This window comes from Mytilus trossulus, chromosome 1 (assembly GCF_036588685.1).
Source record: "Mytilus trossulus isolate FHL-02 chromosome 1, PNRI_Mtr1.1.1.hap1, whole genome shotgun sequence".
Classification (NCBI taxonomy): domain Eukaryota; kingdom Metazoa; phylum Mollusca; class Bivalvia; order Mytilida; family Mytilidae; genus Mytilus; species Mytilus trossulus.
In genome coordinates this window covers 29,608,544-29,627,645 of record NC_086373.1, presented here as the reverse complement: position 1 = coordinate 29,627,645, position 19,102 = coordinate 29,608,544, and the positions used below count along the sequence as shown (strand labels likewise).

The following is a 19,102-nucleotide window of genomic DNA, read 5'->3' as shown; positions in this document are numbered from 1 at the left end:
CACAATTTTAATAACATAATGAAGTGTTTTTTGTACAAAAAATTGCATTTTACAACTTTTATTGTAGTCGAACTTTACAATGTCAGACATTTCAAAATTAATGTTCAGATGACTGTTCACATCATGGTTGATCGTTATACGCCAAAGAATTAGTACTATGTGCGCAGCTTCCATTCAAACGGATAACCGCATCTAAACGTCTTCTGATTCCTGCCAAAAATCGACTAATTTGTTGCTAAGGTAGTAGCAACCATTTCTGATGAAGGGCATTGTTGTTTTTTGTCCATGGATTTATGAGTTTTGAACAGCGGTATACTACTGTTGCCTTTATTTATTTTATGATGTGTTTGAACTGGGGTGTCCTTTCGCGCACGTTCCGACCAGTAGTGTCCCATATATGCTCGATATGGTTCGAATCCGGGCTACGATCCGTCCAAGGAAGATGAACCGAATTCCATTGGATCAATGGATCTTCCTCCACGATGCTAATTTTCAACTTAACCGAGCTCTGCACTACATTGGATACGGAAACTGTGTTTCTGTTCGTAAGCAAAGGTCTCCAAAATGGTCTTATCGCACGATAACCAGTACCGATGAGTCGATCTTGAACAGTTCTTGTTAAAAGGCTCCTGTATACCCACCACTCTCTTTTTAGGATTGTATTGTATGCAATGTGTTTCCTTCTGACCAACCTTCATTATGCTTGATTTCCCCTAGCAAATGGTATAGGTGGTCTTCTTTATTTTGGAAGGTCTTTAACATCGTTTAGTGCCTAATTTTTATTCTCAAAACGACTTGTACGATTCGGTCGTGTTTGTAACAATGTTTTAGATTTTAACGAGAGAAATTTATGTATTACTGAAAAATTATTACACCAGGGTTTTCGATATCACAAACTAGTCAAAACTTTTACTAAATTTTATCATCGGTATAAAGACATCATTCGTAAATATAGCTCAACATGCAGACTTTTTATACGTTCAGGTATTTCACATCCAATTTTTTATGGAAATATTCTTTATAAAGCACAAAGGTGTCAGTATTCACCTCAGAAACTTACAAATCCTTTAAATAGACTGATTAAGAAGGGATATAATTACGATACTGTTGTCAAGTCATTAAAGATTGCATATTTTGGCGTTAATATTGAGTCACTGATAAGGTCTTTGCGTCGGAACTAAAGACATTTATTCTAAAAACAGTTGTTGGCATGACACGGGTTATGTTCTTCTCATATATGTTATGATGGTATAATACTAAACCCCTAACGGGAAGTATTGTGCCTAGGGGTTTAGTATTATACCAGTATTTCATATGATGAAATCATAATCTTTCAGTCAGTTTAATTGAAGTCTGGAGCTGGCATGTCAGTTAACTGCTAGTAGTCTGTTGTTATTTATGTATTATTGTCATTTTGTTTATTTTCTTTGGTTACATCTTCAGACATCAGACTCGGACTTCTCTTGAACTGAATTTTAATGTGCATATTGTTATGCGTTTATTTTTCTACATTGGTTAGAGGTATAGGGGGAGGGTTGAGATCTCACAAACATGTTTAATCCCGCCGCATTTTTGCGCCTGTCCCAAGTCAGGAGCCTCTGGCCTTTGTTAGTCTTGTATTATTTTTATATTAGTTTCTTGTGTACAATTTGGAAATTAGTATGGCGTTCATTATCACTGAACTAGTATAGTATTTGTTTAGGGGCCAGCTGAAGGACGCCTCCGGGTGCGGGAATTTCTCGCTACATTGAAGACCTGTTGGTGACCTTCTGCTGTTGTTTTTTTTATTTTGGTCGGGTTGTTGTCTCTTTGACACATTCCCCATTTCCATTCTCAATTTTATTATAGTGGAATGGTGATTACCAACAATACGTGCAGTTGTTACAGCGACATCCCTGCTTCTCTCATGCTGATTATCTGCCATCTTGCTGCAGTTTAGAGTTGTCGAGGACCCATTACAAAATGTCAATCACATAACTTTAAAAACTTGGTTATTTAAAGTGTTGAACACAATGAGGATGAAAACATCTGTTTTGCTGTTTACGGGTACAGTAGCTGCATGTGCAGATAAAAACTTCTCGAGTCGATATGTATTGATTAAACTCAGGTGTTACTTAAACAATGTTTAAGTAGTTCTATTTTACCAAATTATATCACAAAAAAATAAAAAAAGTGTTTTTTTATTTCAATTTCAATTTGGTGTTGCAATACTTTTTTCCATGTGTATATTTTTTTCTGAGACAAGTTCTTGTGTGGAAGATAAATAAATGAAAGAGAATAATCAATTCAACATCACCGTAATAACAATATATATTATATACATACGGTAGGACTCGGAGGTGCGATGGGGACGCTGAAGTGCGATGGTCTACTGTCGAAACTAGGTGAGACATGCACAGAAGTGATATTTATGTATAATAAATATAGAAAATTTAATATTTCAATCTGAAAACACCACAAAAATATAGAAAACATATCTGTATCATATACCCAAGTGCCTGTGCTTTTAAGTTACTACTTATACCACTCGGACATCGAGGCCCCTGTTGAAATAAGAAATAAAACTTTAAAGAAGAGGGACGAAAGATACCAAAGGGACAGTCAAACTCATAATTTTAAAACAAACTGACAACGTCATGCATGGCTAAAAATGAAAAAGACAAACAATAGTACACATGACACAACATAGAAAACTAAAGAATAAACAACACTATTAATATGAGGAAGGCGCTACCTGAAATGCCAGCTTTAAACCAAGACTGTATGTCATTTACTCCTATAAATTCGTTGATTGTTGATTGCTTTAATGTCCAGTGGCAAATATTTCATGCATGTTCAGGACGAATATCCTACACAAGAAACAAACATTGCTCAGAACTTCAAAAGGTTGCAGGGGGTGGTTTTTTTTTCTTCTTTTTCTTTAAAAGATATTCTGATTCCCAAATCAATGAAAAAAATCTGTTCAGGCAGAAAAAAAAATATTGTGACACCAGATCTCAGCACCAGATTTTCCCCATACCTTTTAATGTTAAATTTTGACCAAATTATTTTAATTGATAGCCTTGAAGCGTTTTGCATGGAAAAAAAAGACTGATACCCCCTCCATTTCCCCCTTTTCCTTTTTAAAGCAAATGGTTGCTCCCTGATGGTCCAATAATGTTTTCTGTTGAATATTCTATTTATTGGTAATTTCTATTATTGACAATGCTCAACTCATTATTCTGTGCCACATTCATATCCATCTTTATGCCTTTCAAATTTTTCAAAATTTAAATGTTTAATTCCCAAACTATGAATACTGTTATACAATCCATAACTTTATTAAATTACTTTTTTGTTGATTTTCATGAAGAGGTGGATGATTTGGAATATCTTTTTCTGACCTCAATATTCATGATATTTAAACGTTGAAGCTGTTGCCGGTTTTTTTTTTTGTAATGCAAACACTTTTTGTTTGATATTTTTACTTTCTCAATTGGCTAGATGTTCATATTGTATTCCCAGTTACCTGAAAGAGGATAATTCATATTGTTTAAAAAGAAGAGTTTGAATTTACAGTGATCCTGTTTAGAATACTGTTTTGAACAGGTTTTTTTTTATTTCATCTAACTAAAGCCTAAGGAACCATAAATAGGTTTGTTAAGTTGGTCATGTTTGCTTTTCTCTAGAATGACAATAAAAATTTGAGGGGAGAAAACTACTCAGCAGTATTATTGCATTCCTTATCTTCTTTTTGTTGGTTTCTACATCAATTCCATGTACTAGTTCAAAGTCAGTTTTATGTCATTTCTTGTATTTTTTTTTTACATTATCCTTTCAAGTTTTTATATGACAGCAAAATTAAATGAAGAGTGGAAACGGAAATGGAATATCATGTCAAAATTTGCTAACGTATATATATAAAAAAAAAAAAAAAATTGTCGTTTGAAAACACATTTGGTTTCCTGATATTATCTTTAGTATAAGTGAATGGATCTGTATGAAATTAAACCAGGGCAGATGTTTCAATACCAAAAATGAAGGTTATAATTGACTAAATGATTATAGTACCAACAGTTTAGGAGTTATGGCCAAAAACATTTTTTTGTAGATTCTAGACGATAACTTAAAGTCTTTTGTGTAAGTGGGGTAAGTGTAAGGAGGTGGATTTTTTTTGTATTTTTTTTTTTGTAGGGGTTCATTCTGTTTTTCTTGAAGAGTTTTTCAAAATTTCAAAAACAGATGCCAGGAGATTCACAAGAAAGAGGGAGTGTATATTTTTTTATCAGTAATTTGTGCATTTTTCCTTTGATATACATGTACCCGGTACTCAGCCTTAATAATGTCAGTATGACTATCAGAGGACTGGTCACGATAAAAATATATATATTGGGTCAGTTCGCAATTGACATATGTGTGCGCGTTTGCTCTGCAAAAGTATCAACTTTCTCTTTAATTCACAAAATTGAAAATTATTATTTTTCTCACAGAAACGCACTTATTTGGTGAATCACACACTTGTCATAACATTTGAAACTCAGTTTCAGCAGAGACATATATACACAGAGATTGGCAACTCCGTGAAATCCCGTTAAAGATCGCGGCCCAGAATGAGATTCTCGTCGATAAAATTTAGAACATGCAATCAAGTCGGGGATGAATAACCTCGATAGATAATCAAGAAAAGCAATGGGAAAATTATATCAGATCATATTATAATTTCTTTTCTAATAAAAAATACTTGAATGTTATATTTATCTTTCAGCATTTATTGAGAAAAATATTGTTATATGATATGCATTTCATAATTGAAATTTCAAATCTGGTAATGCTCAATTGTTATTACAAGAAAATTTTCGGTACGGCATATATCTTTGCAATAGTTTGTTTAATTACACAGTGAAATTGGGTCCTTAATAGAGTTGTGATTGTTGATTCGGCAGCACTCCTTTTGCGCCAATTACGGTTTTTCAGGGGTATCATTTGCGCCAATATTTTTTTTCTCAAATGTATCAATTGCGCCAGTTTTCGGAACTCATTTGCGCCAATTTACCTGAACACATATTGATCGTACTTATTTAAGATTAATAAATATTTAGTCTCATTTTTATCTTATAAATTTTTATTCATTCAATAATTGTTACTGATGTTGGTGGAAGGTGAGTATAAATAATAGGATTACCATTAAACTAAAGGTATGCATATAAACAAATAGGTAAACGCTAATTATAAAAAAGTGTTCAGTGACAAATATAAAAGATGATTTTGCTGATTGAACATTTACGTGTTGTCTGAAGTATTTCCAGCAATTGTATACAATACATGGAACGAGGAATGGACATTATATTACACTTATATATTGCATTTTGCCTTCCAAATCAGGAGACTGTTATTGAAAAATGTTTTCTTTGAATTTTACATCTATGCATATAGATTTTGAGGAGAGAATGCACGTTGTCGTTAATGAGTTTTCCCATGAATTATCATCAAGGCATATAGTTTTCACCTTGGCCAGACATGGGGTCGGAAAATACAAAATCTTGGACTAGCAAAAGAGTATAAAAAGTTGGCAGTGATGTTAGCAAGTAGTTACACCATATTTTTTATTAGCTTTTCTGAACCCAGATGAAGTAGGTGATTGCTTTGCTGAAGATTTAAAGCAGGATATGCCAAAAGACAAGAACATAGAAGTCATTTTTCTTTAAATTGGCGCAATCGTATATTTTATCTTTGGCGCAAATGATACCATGTAATTTTTAAAACAAGTGGCGCAAACGTAGCATTAGAGAAAAAAAGTTGTGGCGCAAAAGGACGCATTTTTGGCGCAAACGGATCTCTCCCGTTGATTCACAGGTGTGCGATTACGCAATTTATTGCCCTCCGATCACCTGAATATTACCGGAGGTGAATTCTAAATGGATTATTACTTGGCAATTGTTTTTTAAAGATTAACAAATTCTGACATACTATTTTAACCATGACCAGAACTTTATTTTAACAGAAGCACTCGGCAATACATGTCAAAAAAAGAAATGAGGCAACTTTGTCATATCAGAGACATTATATGTCTCTGGTCATATATATAAAAATATGTAGCCAGTAGAATTTTGTGGCCGAATTTTGTCTTGTGAGAAACTGAATTTATATCTGTTTTAATTTAATTATAATGTTTAATTGTCGATTGACCTAAACTAAATTATTTATGGAACATTTGCGTAAATTTCCTCAATGAACGTACATTATAGTGTTGTCGAAATCACTATTTTTTGCTGCAATGAAATATTGAGTATGAATCCGTCATTATTTGTATTTTTTTAAAGACTTAATATCACAGACTTTGATTAAAAACAATATGTTTCATAAGTACAGTAAAATGCTCTGCTCAAATTTTAGGAACAGTATATATCTTACGTTAATATATATGTTCCTGCTCAACTGTAGAATTTTAATGTTTTGTTTCATAAACCACTGGAGTATTTCAACATTCTTATCTTTACTCTTTCCAGAGACATATATACACAGTGAATCTTGAGTTTGAAATTAGAAAGATTTAAAATTGTGCACAAGTTTTATCTGATCTTTTGTTGCTTGGTCTCTTCCCACAACTTGTGTCAGTTAGGACGGAATGCATCAATAGGTACATACATGTACCAGGTCATGGATGTAATATAAGTACACGTTATGTGCTTTTGACCTTCACAAGAATTTTTAAACATTCATAAATGTGCAAAGAATATTGTTGTCGTTGGGTTGTTGTCTCATTGACACATATATACCTCACATTTCTGTTTAGTCATAGCATCTGTGCCTTTTCAACTTATTGCAGAAAATATTAGCATAAACATTTTTTCAAAACAGGAGAGGTGAAATAGTGATCACAGAATGAGGACATGTAAAACTGAAACAACACAGCACAACAGATAAATATAAATAAGCACCATTGACATTTTTTTAAAGGACTGAAACAAACATAGATGGTGACCAATGTAAGCGACTAGTGTACAGAAGTAGAGTGAACATTTCTTGCTTCTTTTCCTACACATTTTGTCATTTTATGTATACAATAACATATGTTACTTTCCATGAAGAGGAAGGAATTTGTGAATAGAGTGGCCTTCTAATGATAGTCATACATGTAAATCCTTGTCTCATTAGCAATCATACTACATCATATTGTTATACATCTACATGTATGGTTTCTTGTAAAAACTATGTAAATTTTGTTAACATAAATAAGACTAATGAAGTTGAACACAAGATATTTATTTGCTTTTTTATCCATTTTACAGTCAGGATAAGCACATGTACTTTTCTCTCTTACATAACCATTGTTAGTTTTAAGTATCACATTGATAGTAGTAATCAGTCCACAACATGACTGTGCCGTCACTTTTGGAAAAAGTCATCACTAGTTGTTCCTGTTTGCCAGGAAGTCTTATTTTCAATCAGAAAGACTTGGGAGTCCTACATTCAGCCCATGTATGATATTATATCTCTTGTATGCTGCACTGACAGGTAAATTTGATCAACATCTTTGTCCTTTTATAGCAAGCAGTACCCTGTTAAAAAAGAGAAAGCTGTCAGATACTGAATGTAAAAATATATAAAATTGTAAATGTCATCAAAGTGGTGGAAATAATGAAAAAAAAAACCTCTATACACAAATCCAGTTTGTCATGATAGGAAAGTAATGCATGTGCTGGGTACAATAATTCTCTGAAGATGGAAAAGTCTACTGTAAATTCAGAAATTAATGCAAGGTTTTTATTATTGCGAAAAATGCGAAAGAGTTTAAAACTCACTTTTTGAAAAATTTTGAATGAATTTAACAGGATTCTTAACAGAAGTTGTAAAAATTAAAATCGCATTTCAGTTTAAAATGAGAAAATCAATAATAAATGCACGCAATAATTACTGAATTTACAGTATCAAGTGTATACGGACAGGGGTCTGATATTGAAACAAAACACCATGGCCGTCAGCTATAATACTGATTTTTAATTGTAAATTGCATCAAAGTGGGTGAAAATATGATAAAAACAACCTCTTTATGCAAATTCAGTATGTCATAGGAAAAAAAATAATGAGCTAGGAACAATTATTCTCTGAAGATGGAAAAGTTTTAAACTGTAGCTATGGACAGGGGTCTGTCTTGATATTAAAGAAAATTAACATGGCCGTCAGCTATAACACTGATTTTTAATTGTAAATTACATCAAAGTGGGTGAAAATATGATAAAAACAACCTCCATATGCAAATTCAGTATTTCATAGGAAAAAAAATAATGAGCTAGGAACAATTATTCTCTGAAGATGGAAAAGTTTTAAACTGTAGCCATAGACAGGGGTCTGTCTTGATATTAAAGAAAGTTAACTTCTTCTTTTCTTCGTATAAGCTTCCTCTGGTAGGAACACCCCTCTTTTGAGGGTAATATGGTTAAAAGTCTAACTATATACACACTCCAAGAATATATACACTTGCTTAAAATCTAAAATAGACTTTAAATAAAAAGTTTTTAAGATTGAGTGATAATTGTCAACCAGCCATTACGCACTTATACTTATCAGTTTTAGCCTCGAGTTGTGCATCTTATAACACATATCTCTCGTGAGCATTTCTAGTTCCTCTATTTTGAGCTTACTTTCACTAAATATATATGAGAAGTTTGTACAGTCAATTATAAGGACTGTAATTTGATGTCTATCAAAGAATGTCTCTTTCCACTTTCTTTCTCCAATAAATTTCGTTACATGGTTTTTAATAGGGTTGAAAGTTTCTTTTCTTGTTTCACTTAATGCTGAGCAGGTAGTAAGCATATGAGTAAGGTCTTCTGGTTCTTGATTGCACATTTGACAAGTTGGAGCAATTTCATATCTGCTGAATTTGTGCCGATCAGCTTGTAGGGTGTACGTTCGTGTCATCATCCTACTTTTGATTATACCTTTTCGAACATCAAGAATTGTAGGCTGCAATGTGGTGTAGGAGATATGCGGCTTTCCATTTTTAATTTGATTTATAGCTAAATATTTGAGTGATGTCTTTTGAATTGTATCAATTTGAAGAGTATTTTTCCAGTGGTTTGACATTTTGAGATTCACTAATGTTTTCCAACTATATTTAGTAGGCAGACTGCATTGAAGTTCCCATATATTTGGAAGATTATATAGTTGTAAGGTTTCCATCACACAAAAGAAGAAACTTTTTGGATTGTCAAAATTAATTGATGATTGTCTTTGAACAAGATCTTGAATAGTTTGGTTTTTGGCCGATAATAAAGAGTAGAGCATAGATAGTTGCCGCTTGTGAAGCTCTCCTTCAATTGGTATTGCACCTAAGAGTAGATATATTGCTGATGTAGCTGTTCTTTGCGGGAGAGATTGAATATGTCTCAAGGTATTTTTATGAAATTTTTCTAGTATTTCAATTTGCCCTTTGGTAAGTGGTAGTATTTCTAAACCATATAGAAGTCTCGGTAGAATGTATGTTTTATAGATGTTATATCCAGTAATTGGGTCAACCCCGTTTGTTCCATGAAGACCGGAGCTCATTAAGGAGTATTTTGTTCTTCTCGCTAGTTTAATGCGGTCATCGATGTTAATTTCATTTTCTCTTTTGTTTGTTCTTTGAAGACCTAAATGTGTTGTGGCATCTGTTGGTTCTATAGTTTTTCCTTTTAATACCCAACTATTGTCTTTTTCTTTCGTATTACACTGTACTATTTTAGTTTTTGTTGGATGGATGTTATATTGATGCTGATCAGCATATCTGCCTATAATATCAAGCATTAATTGCATTTCCGAAGAATCCGAGCTCAATAAGGCAATGTCATCTGCACAAGTAGGTGCACCAATATAAATATTTCCTAGTTGAAAGCCAATAGAGTTGTTTTTGAGTTCTTCAAGAAGATCTTGGACATACAATTTATAAAGATGTGTAGATAAGATGCCTCCTTGTCTTACCCCTTGTTTTATATTAAAACTATCACTGATATCCCCCATCCACTTTACTTTTGATTCTAAATCTGTGTACAGTCCCTTAATAAGTTGTAATAGATCTGGAGGAATATTTTGGTCTAGTAGTTTGTCCATTAGTATAATATGTTTGACTACGTCAAACGCCGATTGTACATCAACTGTTGTTATAAATAATGGTGTATTGTTTTTAAGTTTTTCACATTTTGCTTCTGTTATAAGTAAGCTTGCCATAAGGGGACATAATCCTTCGGTGAAGCCAAATTGTAGATCTGGTCCCGGTTGTAATTGAAGTTTCTTAAGAATACACAGTTCATGAACTTTTCCAATGATTGGAGTAACGGTAATTCCTCTGTAACTCTTGACATCTAAAGGGATTTTGCCACTCTTTATAACAGGAGTGAGAATTCCTGTTTTAAAGGCTCTTGGAATAGAGATGGTCTCTTTTATTTTGTTGAATAAAGTTGTTAATACTGGTGTTAATACTGATTTGGCATTCTTGAGATGTTCGGCAGTGAGCCCATATTCGTCTGGTGATTTCCCTACATTTAAAGTTTCTATTGATTTTTGAATTTCTATTTCTGTGTATGGGTCAGATGTAACTGGATTTTCTTTATAAAATTTTTCGATCAGGTTTTGACGTGTTTGGCAGAGATCTAAATAGGAGTTGTCATATTCAGAGTTTTTTGGCATACTTAAGTCTTCATAATAGTTAGCAAATACTTTTCTTTGGTTTGAATGACAGTATTCCTTTTCACCATCTATTTCTATACAAGTTGTAGTACTAGTTCTGGAATTTCGATTTCTATTAATCAGTCTATAGAAAAGTTTTGTTGTTGGTTTTTCCATGATTTGTTGGTAGAGTTGTTTTCTAGCAACAGCTTGCTCTATTCTTTGGGAGTTTCTTAAAAGTTTCTTTGCTGTTTTTAATTCAGTATGTGACGGATGATTTTGTGGCCGACCTTGATTTTTCCATTGTGAATATAGCAGTTTACATGATTTCAGATGTTTTCGCACAGTTGGTGTTGCTTTCCATTTTGGCCCTTGTAATTTGATAGGTTTTGCTGGAACAGCTACCTTTGTTGCTTTCAGTAATTCCTTTGTGATTGTTTGAAGTTGGTCTGAAGTTGAATCCTCAGGTTTTATTTTAAGGAGACCCTCTGATAGATTTGAGTTATATATTTCAGTGTTTATTTCATCCCAAAGAAGTTTTTTGTATGAGGTTCCTTCAGATGGTTTTCTATTAGCAGCACTTGGAATTTTTACAGTGGTGTTTGTTTCTACTGGCACATGCGCTGAGCTATTTGTTGCTGAACGGTCCCAAATTTTGTATTCTTTGAAGATTGATAAATTTCTTGTTAAAATGTAATCAATTTGAGATGACGATTGCCCAGAATGATGAAAGAAAGTCATTTTAGAGTTATAATTTCCAGCTGTTTGCAGGCCTACTTCCTGTACAAAGTTTTTCAGTAATTTATCATGCTTATTTGATCTTGATTGTAATAAAGTTCCATTGAGATCCCCACAGAGAATTATTTCATAAAGGTCCTGATATTTTAGTATTATATCAAAGATTATATCTAGACATTCTGAATACTCATATGCAGAGTCTTTGTCATTTGTTGGAAGATACGCATTGATTATGCAGATATTGTAGTTAGAGGATAAGGTGATAGCCACAATTCTTTCATTTCCCTCTTTTAATTTCTTAACGTTTCCGCTCCATGCATCTGGCCATAAAATTGAGACCCCTGATTGTCCTTTTGGTAGTTTTGATCCATCTAGTGGATTGTTTGAGTCGTGACAGCGTGTGAAGTTGTCAAAATTTGGTAGTATGTCGGAGAGAAAATGTTTTTGGAATTCCCATAAAAAATGTTCTTGAATACATATAATTTTGTTGTCCAATGCCAAAGATACCAGAAATGCCGTGTTAGATTTAACGCCTTCAATGTTACATGTAACTATATCGATCGTCTCTTCCCCGATTCCATCATTTCTTCGAGTAGAGTTGTGTTGTCTGGTGGTTTGTATTTGAGGCCTTTTTGCCGAAAAGGATGACTTTGGATTTGTGAGATTTTTGCTATTTCATCCTGAATGTTCGGGACTTCCATTTGGGTGTGTGAAATGTGATCTATTTTTTCAGCCTCACTGTTTTTAGTCTGATGCTCTATATTAATATCTGCAGAACTAGATGAATGATTTAGAATGGTAGTTTGTTGTTTTTCCTGTTGGTCGAGGTAGGTATTATTTATACTTGAACTACAGGCATTTTTGTTCATAGGCTGAATATTTTGGCTTACTTGAGGGGTTGGTCTCATTGTTGTTGGTTGAACAATTGATGATGATTGCCTTTGTTGGTTGTTTACATGATTTGGCCTAGTTTGTTGGTCATGTTGGTATATAGGCGGTTGATATGTTGGCGGGCGATATGTTGGTGGACCAAACGTTGGCACTTGATGATATGTTGGTACTTGTTGACCTATATGATGTCTTGAAACATTGACATTATGATTTGGTAATGTGCTAAAGTGTGGCATCCCTCCTTGATTAAAATAGTAGGGGTTGTTGTATATGGAATGTCCAAATTGTGGAATCCCTTGTTGGTACATGTGTCCTCCATTGAAATTGTTAGGATGATATGTGTTGTACCCCATTTGATTTGGATAGGCGTAATGTCCTTGAAATTGTGGGGGTTGCGCATAAGGTATTTGAGTTGTCTGTTGGTTTACTATTCTCGATTGTAATGAGATATGAAGATTAAGAGCTGTGCTGAGACTTATGTGATTTTCTAGAGAGCGTAGACGTTGTTCCATTAGCTCTTGTTGAAGGTTGGAAGATTGTTGTCTATCATTGCACGAGTGGTGGTGGCAAGTATTACAGCTACTATATTGCTGATTTGGTATGTTGTTTTGGCAGTTGTTAGTTATCGAATTGCTTCCATGATTTGTGTTTGGAGCTTCTACATGTATATTAGTTGATGTAGTTTGTATAGTCTCAATTACTCTCTTTAGTTGTACAATTTCGTTTTCTAGACTCAGTATTCTGGCTCTTTGAGAGTTGGAAATATTTCTTTCCTCTATTTTTGGTTGGTTTTTCCTTATGTTCTTCCTATTTTGTACATTCGTATTTGGTGTAATAGTATTAGCTGGTTTGAATGTGATACCAGTTGTAATGTTGTCTTGTAATATTGTAGGCACTATGTCTGGCTCAGAAGATATATTTTGTATCAGTATTTCTGTGTCAGGATTTTGTGGTACCCTAATATTTGACTGTCTCAGATTTTCTAATTCGCTATTCTGCTCTTTTGTCTGAATATTTGGCATATTAATGTCTACATGCTTTGGTGTGGTTTCATGTGAATCTAGATCTTTATCATGCTCTTGAGTAGGACAACTTGATGTGTTTTTGTCTTCATGTACATGCTTTGGTGTAGTTTCATGTATATCAATGTTATCAAACAATAACTGATCATTACACTGAGCACAATGAAATCCAATTTCTTTGTATATATTGTCAGCGGCTGATGGGAGTATATTGGCGCAATTGAAGTGAAACCATTGGTCACAAGAGTCACAAGCTATACCCTCAACAGTTACATCGGATTCACAGATGGGACATATGCACGAGTTGTTACTGTTCGTATTTGATGTTGTATTTGTATCTATTATACAATTTGTGTTGTTATCGTTGTATTCTAATAGTTGTCTAGATTTTGACATTGTTGTATCTGATTGTTGCTCTTGCAAGTCATTATCTTTAATGGCTAATTGATCTGTTGTACTAGTTCTTGAAACAGTGTTCTCTTTTATATTTTGGTTGTTCAACTGTGTTGAGATATTTTGATTTATCACATCCAATGTTTTCAGATTTACTTTGAGAATATTGCATAATATTTCTAATATGTCACTGACAAATATATCTACATGATTTCCATTTACGGTCATTGTGTTGGTGGAGTTATAGCAGTTTATTGTGAATTTTAACTGATTTCCAGGATGGCCGTTGTTTTTTCTATTGAAAACTTTGTAGCAATGATCTATGATTGAGTTTGAGTTGTCTATGCCAGTTTGTGTTTGAATAGTATAAGGTTCACTAAATTCCTTTGAATTTAAGATTTCCATAATTGATGTTTTAGCTAGCTCATATGCTGCTGTACTATATATTATGACAAAGTTTTTTCCCGCCTTCATTTCATACTTGATATGCTCTCTGTGGCAGTTGTCATGCTTTTTGTCTAGAGCTTTTTGTTTGTTCAAGTGATATGGTCTATTATGAGTTACAGAGTTTGCAGGCAATAAGCTGCTTGTAGATAGCGCTTTGGATAGCTGTCGAGTCATTGAGCGTGACATGGTGATACCTGGTGTGGTCGATATATCTATTGTACAGGGACGTAGTGGTAAATCCCACAGTCGCCCTGTCAATATATATATGTAATGAAAAAGTCAGGAAATTCACTGAATGTTCTTTTTCAGGGTCGTAGTGGAAATCCCACAGTCGCCCTGTGAACGATTGAGATGTCTACCAGCAGTCAGCTTTTATTTGAGTGCTAAATTTTCGTAACCAGACCCTAGACAGGTTTCTTTTAGGATGTACACCGTCTTTATGAAGTGTCCAATTATATTGGTCTCGAATCCTTTTATGTTGATTTTTGGAGCTTTTCAGGTTTGAGCGTTTTAAATCAGCATTTATGTTTGGAGCTCTACTATTTAAAGTTGTATTTAATTCTCTGATTTTATCATTTACTCTAAGAACTTGTTCTAATAGTTTTTCGTCTTGAGCTAGAAATTGATTTGGGTCAGTATGATTTCTACTTTTATTCCATTCGTATATTGAATAAACTGGAATTTCAATAAAGGTTATTTTGCTCTCTGGATATCTTTGAAAAAGTTCAACAATTTTGTTTAAATTGCTCAGTAATGAGTTGATTGCTTCATCAGATTCAGTTTTAAGAGAAATCACCCCTTTATTATATTGGGTTAAATCACATGTCCCTAGCCAAACGTATGCAGAGATGTTATGTAAATGTTGAATTTTCTGGTCAAGATTTTGCGTGAGCCAGCTTAGACCTTGTGCGGAAGTTCTTGATTTTGCGCACCACCACTTAATTTGGGTCTCAAAGTTAGATGTTGTTGCTCTTTGTAAATATAAACCTTTACTATCTGAAATGACCACGGGCGTCAGTTTTCTTTTCCCCGTAGGAAATTCAAATGGCTTGCTCAAATATTTCAATAGTTTATGCTCAGTCATTAATTAGTCTTTGGTCTTATAATTGAGGTAATTAAATGTTAATCTCAAGAGATAACTTAAGTGTTTTCTGGAAATTCCAAGATGGCTGCTGAAAATGGCTGCCGACAATGATCACTCACACATGTTCCATGATAAAATTATCGGGATAAAAAATATTTACAGTCATAAAAGGTAAAATGTTCATGCGTTGGTAATTATATACACTGGTACTTAAAAGGAAGTGTGTAAATGTTAAAAATGTTCGTGCTAAAACAATAAAAAGGATAAAATGCGCTCCACAAATTTCACATCCACTCTCCTTGCTGCCTCGTTCTCGTCCGAACATTTTTTTTTATGGCGAGGGCTCTTATAAATTATGGTTACATCTGATCTCAGTCAGGGTATTCATACGACTCATTGCTTACATGATTTTATTAAAAGGAATTACGAAGGTTTACTGATATTTATTCTTCTTAATCATCAAAACCAGTGTATATATCAGAAAGTAACATGTAAGGTGTCACAAATTGAAGCGCTCTTTCATCTCCAAGTCCCAATTAAGAACTCTGAGCTAATATAAAAAAAAAACTTGGTCCATCTTTACATTTCTGAAGTCTTAGACTAGCAAATTTGACATCAATTTGAGAACCAAGTCCTCATTTTCGGCCTCTTCTACCAGGCCACACTGTTCAGTTATTTTACGAATTGCAAATTGAAAAGGTACTCTTTTTTTTACAATTCCGTCCAGGTACTCTGGGTCACTATAACTTATCAAACATTTCATATACATCTGAATTATTTTCATCATAGGACTGACCAGGGTTTTAGCTGGATAAGAAGTGGCCTTTCCTTTTAACGTTTTGGATACATTACAAATAGAAGGCATATATAACTACATTGGTTAGACGTATAAAAAGGGGCATGAGATATCCCTAAATATGTTTAACACTGCCGCATTTGTTGCACCTGCATGACCCAACTTGAGTCCGTAACCTTTGCTACATTTGTATATAGTCTTGTATTTATTTCATTTTTTAAATTTTGGTTCAATTATATGTTTCAAGAAACAAACATTAAACTTCTACCCCCTTTTTGTAGTTAAATGATTGCTCACTTAGGAGACAGCTTCAGGTATATCATTACACAGTTACAAGTTTAGTTTCGCATTATAGCCATGGTGAATGTTCAAAATATGAAAGTTTTTGAACAATTGAATTGATTTTTAGTTGAATAATAATAAAGCCTTCCTAGTGGGTTTATACGAACATTTAGATTGTTTTTAGCATGTTTTATAAGCCATTTTTCAGTTGAAAGTCCATACGTTCCTATCCGTACCGCCATAGATTTAGAAATTTTGTATTGTTTTTCAACAAAGATTTGACGCTCGATCTTTTCAATTTAATTTTATGGAAAAAAACAGCAGAAATGCATTTAATTTGTTTTACCTTTTGATAGATATATGTCTATGGTTTCAGGAAATGTATCACTCTTATTGATTAATTATCTAATTTTTTTAGATCTTTGTGACGTGTTTTTGCAATATTTGGTATCAAATAAATGCTGATTGTTGCCATTGTTACACACAAAAAAAAAGATTATATTTCACCATTATTACTACTGAAAATCAAATCTATGGACGATTCTCTTTCCATAAATATACACATGCATAACTAAAATAGTAAGCCTTATTTATTAGGAAGGAAGGGAAAGAGGGTGTTTAAATTTGTTTCCCTATCTGTGAATTGACACCCACCCTAGTGCACAATTTTATCGTTGCGTTGGGTTGTTTCTTCTATTTGGTCGGGCTTGTGTTTCTTTGACATTTTCCTCATTTCCATTCTCAATTTTATTAAGGACTTACTATACTCAAAGATTTTTAAAGACATGTACAGTAACATATATGCTGAATATGTCACTCCTTTGCGGAAGCAACGTAAAAAAAAGAGATGGACAGAAAATTTTGATGTGATTCTTGTAAATAACAGTTAATATCAGTTAACAGAGAAAATAATGTCAAAAACAGTGAACACTTTAAATTAAGTAACAGATAACAGGAATCTCAATTTCAAATAAACAGTTAACAAGATTGCAAATTTTAACAAAACAGATTACAGACAGTGGGTCGAAAACAGTTAACAGTTTTTTTTAAATTATCAGTAAAATAAACATTTTAAACAAATTAAAACCTTGAAAAGGACAAAAACAGTTTAACATAAAGGGTACCCCCTCTCCCCCCACCTTAGATATTTGAAGTTAATACTTTATTTTCTTTGAAAAGACGGTAAATAACTATTCTAAAATTAGCAAGTTGCCATACAGTTGAAAACAAGTTGCCATACAGTAAATTTGTCAACACGAGCAAGTTGCCGTACCCTAGACTTTATTTCTTATGGTCAATATTCTTTAAAATACATCTTTTTGACAACAAATTTCAGTAAATATCATGCCACACTATAATAATCTAAAAACGTGTCTGGAAAAATATTGAAAAAAAGTTCAATATTTTGAGAATGGGGCTACAGAGGACAATCGACCTCGAAATTTTCCGGTACTAAGGGGCAAGTTTTGGAGTATTACACAAAATCTTGTATTAATTTTGTACTTATCGGCCTAATAATTCATAGAATTATAAATCAGAAAATCATTTGTTAAGCGGCACCCTCATCATGTTAACATGGCAGTCAGCTATAATACTGATTTCTAATTGTAAATTACATCAAAGTGGGTGAAAATATGATAAAAACAACCTCCATATGCAAATTCAGTATGTCATAGGAAAAAAAATAATGTGCTGGGAACAATTATTCTCTGAAGATGGAAAAGTTTTAAACTGTAGTCATGGACAGGGGTCTGTCTTGATATTAAAGAAAATAAACATGGCCGTCAGCTATAATTCTGATTTTTAATTGTAAATTGCATCAAAGTGGGTGAAAATATGATAAAAACAACCTCTACATGCAAATTCAATATGTCTGGGGAAAGTAATTCATCACACAATTTGTTTTATTCCTCTTCAAATGAAAATGTTTTGATGAAAATTACGACCGTGCTAAAAATTTTCATAACGTGCATCTCTGCCCAGTTTTTACCATTATTAAATACTGCAATAAAACGTTAATCGTCTCAATATTTTAAATAATAACTACTACAAACTGAATAAAACAAGGTAATTCATAGTAGAAATTGAAATATATACTTACATTATGCTGTTTTGAAATGCTTGATGTGTAATAAAATTCGAAGCGTGGTGGTGTACTTGTCGTGTTAGAATCAATATGGCGATCTCGTTAAAGTCTCGTGAGATGCGTGTCGTGGATTAGATTTCGTTGACCACTGTTACAGTTGCCAATCTCTGTGTATATATGTCTCTGGTTTCAGTAATATTTTTTATACAGTTTAGGCCGTTATTTAATGATTCACTTATAAATATGCTTAAAGTGTGAAAATTTGAACAGAAGACAAGTTGTACTAAAACCTGATAAAATGGGCCCTTTAATTGTAACAGAGACATATAATACATTGTATTATATGTCTCTGATTGTAATAAAAATTTCTTGTCTGATTTTTTTTTCTTTTTCTTATTCAATATTAGGGTTAGAGTCTAGTGCCTTAAAATTACCCCCCCCCCCCCTTTTGGCTTATAGAGAAAAGGATGTTTTAACGTGAAAATGCACGAACCAAATACGCATGCAATGAAATCGGAAATGTATCGAATATTATAGTACCTTTCGTTTTACGACATTAATTGACAATTAGAACGATTTATGGCGTGTCAACCTTTAGCGCATGCGTATACCGAATGCATCATCGACTGTGTTTCAAAATCAGGTATTAGAGCAAGGTGTATATGGCGATCAACCTTAGCGATCAGCCTTCGTTTATTTCAATACAAAACCAACAGAATGGTTGGGAAATTATTTTATTT

At 33.3% G+C, this 19,102-nt stretch overlaps 1 protein-coding gene and 1 long non-coding RNA gene across 7 annotated transcripts in view; one reads left to right on the top strand and one right to left on the bottom strand.

Annotated features, from left to right (window-relative positions):
* Positions 1 to 7,221: 7,221 nt before the first annotated feature.
* LOC134707443 (uncharacterized) lies at positions 7,222 to 18,547 on the bottom strand. Its single transcript, XR_010105712.1, has 2 exons — positions 18,378 to 18,547; positions 7,222 to 7,538 (listed from the first exon to the last, which is right to left on the bottom strand). It is a non-coding gene; the product is annotated as an uncharacterized LOC134707443 (long non-coding RNA).
* Positions 18,548 to 18,913: 366 nt separating this feature from the next.
* Positions 18,914 to 19,102, top strand: part of LOC134721039 (membrane-associated guanylate kinase, WW and PDZ domain-containing protein 1-like) — a 122,134-nt gene continuing 121,945 nt past the window's right edge. For all 6 annotated transcript variants that reach the window (XM_063583745.1, XM_063583754.1, XM_063583771.1 and 3 more), the window contains exon 1: positions 18,914 to 18,992. The gene's annotated coding sequence lies outside the window, so the exon portion shown is untranslated. The remainder of the gene's footprint in view (positions 18,993 to 19,102) is intronic.